Consider the following 4766-nt stretch of genomic DNA (forward strand, 5'->3'; position numbering starts at 1 on the left):
AAAGTAAGTGCACCCCCGGTCCCATGTGTGAAAAGTAAGTGCACCCCCGGTTCTGGGTGTGAAAAGTAAGTGCACCCCAGGTGTGCAAAATTAAGTGCACCCTCGGTCCCGTGGGTGAAAAGTAAGTGCACCCCCGGTCCCGGGTGGGAAAAGTAAGTGCACCCCCGGTCCCGGGTGGGAAAAGTAAGTGCACCCCCGGTCCCGTGTGTGAAAAGTAAGTGCACCCCCAGTCCCGTGGGTGAAAAGTAAGCGCACCCCAGGTCCCGTGGGTGAAAAGTAAGTGCACCCCGGTCCCGTGGGTGAAAAGTAAGTGCACTCCCGCTGCTATATGTGAAAAGTAAGTGCACCCCCGATCCCGTGTGTGAAAAGTAAGTGCACCCCCGTTCCCGTGTGTGAAAAGTAAGTGCACCCCCTATCCCGTGAGTGAAAACTAAGTGCACCCCCGGTCCCTTGGGTGAAAAGTAAGTGCACCCCCTATCCCGTGTGTGAAAAGTAAGTGCACTCTCAGTCCCGTGTGTGAAAAGTAAGCGTACCCCAGGTCCCATGGGTGAAAAGTAAGTGCACCCCCGGTCCCATGTGTGAAAAGTAAGTGCACCCCAGGTCCCGTGGGTGAAAAGTAAGTGCACCCCCGGTTCTGGGTGTGAAAAGTAAGTGCACCCCCGATCCCGTGGCTGAAAAGTAAGTGCACCCCCGGTCCCGTGGGTGAAAAGTAAGTGCACCCTCGGTCCTGTGGGTGAAAAGTAAGTGCACCCCCGGTCCCGTGGGTGAAAAGTAAGTGCACCCCCGGTCCCGTGGGTGAAAAGTAAGTGCACCCCCTATCCCGTGAGTGAAAAGTAAGTGCACCCCCGCTGCCATATGTGAAAAGTAAGTGCACCCCCGATTCCGTGTGTGAAAAGTAAATGCACCCCCGGTCCCATGTGTGAAAAGTAAGTGCACCCCAGGTCCCGTGGGTGAAAAGTAAGTGCACCCCCGGTTCTGGGTGTGAAAAGTAAGTGCACCCCCGATCCCGTGGCTGAAAAGTAAGTGCACCCTCGGTCCTGTGGGTGAAAAGTAAGTGCACCCCCGGTCCCGTGGGTGAAAAGTAAGTGCACCCCCGGTCCCGTGGGTGAAAAGTAAGTGCACCCCCTATCCCGTGAGTGAAAAGTAAGTGCACCCCCGCTGCCATATGTGAAAAGTAAGTGCACCCCCGATTCCGTGTGTGAAAAGTAAATGCACCCTCGGTCCCGTGGGTGAAAAGTAAGTGCACCCTCGGTCCCGTGGGTGAAAAGTAAGTGCACCCCCGGTCCCGTGTGTGAAAACTAAGTGCACCCCCGGTCCCGTGTGTGAAAACTAAGTGCACCCCCGGTCCCTTGGGTGAAAAGTAAGTGCACCCCCCATCCCGTGAGTGAAAAGTAAGTGCACCCCCGATCCCGTGTGTGAAAAGTAAGTGCACTCTCAGTCCCGTGTGTGAAAAGTAAGCGCACCCCAGGTCCCATGGGTGAAAAGTAAGTGCACCCCCGGTCCCGTGTGTGAAAAGTAAGTGCACCCCTGTTCCCGTGGGTGAAAAGTAAGTGCAGCCCCGGTCCCGTGGGTGAAAAGTAAGTGCACCCCAGGTCCCGGGTGTGAAAAGTAAGTGCACCCCCGATCCCGTGGATGAAAAGTAAGTGCACCCTCGGTCCCTTGGGTGAAAAGTAAGTGCACCCCCTATCCCGTGAGTGAAAAGTAAGTGCACCCTCGCTGCCATATGTGAAAAGTAAGTGCACCCCCAATCCCGTGTGTGAAAAGTAAGGAAACCCCAGTCCCGTGTGTGAAAAGTAAGCGCACCCCAGGTCCCATGGGTGAAAAGTAAGCGCACCCCCGGTCCCGGGTGTGAAAAGTAAGTGCACCCCCGGTCCCGTGGGTGAAAAGTAAGTGCACCCCCGGTCCCATGTGTGAAAAGTAAGTGCACCCCCGGTTCTGGGTGTGAAAAGTAAGTGCACCCCAGGTGTGCAAAATTAAGTGCACCCTCGGTCCCGTGGGTGAAAAGTAAGTGCACCCCCGGTCCCGGGTGGGAAAAGTAAGTGCACCCCCGGTCCCGGGTGGGAAAAGTAAGTGCACCCCCGGTCCCGTGTGGGAAAAGTAAGTGCACCCCCAGTCCCGTGGGTGAAAAGTAAGCGCACCCCAGGTCCCGTGGGTGAAAAGTAAGTGCACCCCGGTCCCGTGGGTGAAAAGTAAGTGCACTCCCGCTGCTATATGTGAAAAGTAAGTGCACCCCCGATCCCGTGTGTGAAAAGTAAGTGCACCCCCGTTCCCGTGTGTGAAAAGTAAGTGCACCCCCTATCCCGTGAGTGAAAACTAAGTGCACCCCCGGTCCCTTGGGTGAAAAGTAAGTGCACCCCCTATCCCGTGTGTGAAAAGTAAGTGCACTCTCAGTCCCGTGTGTGAAAAGTAAGCGTACCCCAGGTCCCATGGGTGAAAAGTAAGTGCACCCCCGGTCCCATGTGTGAAAAGTAAGTGCACCCCAGGTCCCGTGGGTGAAAAGTAAGTGCACCCCCGGTTCTGGGTGTGAAAAGTAAGTGCACCCCCGATCCCGTGGCTGAAAAGTAAGTGCAACCCCGGTCCCGTGGGTGAAAAGTAAGTGCACCCTCGGTCCTGTGGGTGAAAAGTAAGTGCACCCCCGGTCCCGTGGGTGAAAAGTAAGTGCACCCCCGGTCCCGTGGGTGAAAAGTAAGTGCACCCCCTATCCCGTGAGTGAAAAGTAAGTGCACCCCCGCTGCCATATGTGAAAAGTAAGTGCACCCCCGATTCCGTGTGTGAAAAGTAAATGCACCCCCGGTCCCATGTGTGAAAAGTAAGTGCACCCCCGATCCCGTGGCTGAAAAGTAAGTGCACCCCCGGTCCCGTGGGTGAAAAGTAAGTGCACCCTCGGTCCTGTGGGTGAAAAGTAAGTGCACCCCCGGTCCCGTGGGTGAAAAGTAAGTGCACCCCCGGTCCCGTGGGTGAAAAGTAAGTGCACCCCCTATCCCGTGAGTGAAAAGTAAGTGCACCCCCGCTGCCATATGTGAAAAGTAAGTGCACCCCCGATTCCGTGTGTGAAAAGTAAATGCACCCCCGGTCCCATGTGTGAAAAGTAAGTGCACCCCAGGTCCCGTGGGTGAAAAGTAAGTGCACCCCCGGTTCTGGGTGTGAAAAGTAAGTGCACCCCCGATCCCGTGGCTGAAAAGTAAGTGCACCCTCGGTCCTGTGGGTGAAAAGTAAGTGCACCCCCGGTCCCGTGGGTGAAAAGTAAGTGCACCCCCGGTCCCGTGGGTGAAAAGTAAGTGCACCCCCTATCCCGTGAGTGAAAAGTAAGTGCACCCCCGCTGCCATATGTGAAAAGTAAGTGCACCCCCGATTCCGTGTGTGAAAAGTAAATGCACCCTCGGTCCCGTGGGTGAAAAGTAAGTGCACCCTCGGTCCCGTGGGTGAAAAGTAAGTGCACCCCCGGTCCCGTGTGTGAAAACTAAGTGCACCCCCGGTCCCGTGTGTGAAAACTAAGTGCACCCCCGGTCCCTTGGGTGAAAAGTAAGTGCACCCCCCATCCCGTGAGTGAAAAGTAAGTGCACCCCCGATCCCGTGTGTGAAAAGTAAGTGCACTCTCAGTCCCGTGTGTGAAAAGTAAGCGCACCCCAGGTCCCATGGGTGAAAAGTAAGTGCACCCCCGGTCCCGTGTGTGAAAAGTAAGTGCACCCCTGTTCCCGTGGGTGAAAAGTAAGTGCAGCCCCGGTCCCGTGGGTGAAAAGTAAGTGCACCCCAGGTCCCGGGTGTGAAAAGTAAGTGCACCCCCGATCCCGTGGATGAAAAGTAAGTGCACCCTCGGTCCCTTGGGTGAAAAGTAAGTGCACCCCCTATCCCGTGAGTGAAAAGTAAGTGCACCCTCGCTGCCATATGTGAAAAGTAAGTGCACCCCCAATCCCGTGTGTGAAAAGTAAGGAAACCCCAGTCCCGTGTGTGAAAAGTAAGCGCACCCCAGGTCCCATGGGTGAAAAGTAAGCGCACCCCCGGTCCCGGGTGTGAAAAGTAAGTGCACCCCCGGTCCCGTGGGTGAAAAGTAAGTGCACCCCCGGTCCCATGTGTGAAAAGTAAGTGCACCCCCGGTTCTGGGTGTGAAAAGTAAGTGCACCCCAGGTGTGCAAAATTAAGTGCACCCTCGGTCCCGTGGGTGAAAAGTAAGTGCACCCCCGGTCCCGGGTGGGAAAAGTAAGTGCACCCCCGGTCCCGGGTGGGAAAAGTAAGTGCACCCCCGGTCCCGTGTGTGAAAAGTAAGTGCACCCCCAGTCCCGTGGGTGAAAAGTAAGCGCACCCCAGGTCCCGTGGGTGAAAAGTAAGTGCACCCCGGTCCCGTGGGTGAAAAGTAAGTGCACTCCCGCTGCTATATGTGAAAAGTAAGTGCACCCCCGATCCCGTGTGTGAAAAGTAAGTGCACCCCCGTTCCCGTGTGTGAAAAGTAAGTGCACCCCCTATCCCGTGAGTGAAAACTAAGTGCACCCCCGGTCCCTTGGGTGAAAAGTAAGTGCACCCCCTATCCCGTGTGTGAAAAGTAAGTGCACTCTCAGTCCCGTGTGTGAAAAGTAAGCGTACCCCAGGTCCCATGGGTGAAAAGTAAGTGCACCCCCGGTCCCATGTGTGAAAAGTAAGTGCACCCCAGGTCCCGTGGGTGAAAAGTAAGTGCACCCCCGGTTCTGGGTGTGAAAAGTAAGTGCACCCCCGATCCCGTGGCTGAAAAGTAAGTGCACCCCCGGTCCCGTGGGTGAAAAGTAAGTGCACCC

This window comes from Ranitomeya imitator, chromosome 3 (genome assembly GCF_032444005.1).
Source record: "Ranitomeya imitator isolate aRanImi1 chromosome 3, aRanImi1.pri, whole genome shotgun sequence".
Classification (NCBI taxonomy): domain Eukaryota; kingdom Metazoa; phylum Chordata; class Amphibia; order Anura; family Dendrobatidae; genus Ranitomeya; species Ranitomeya imitator.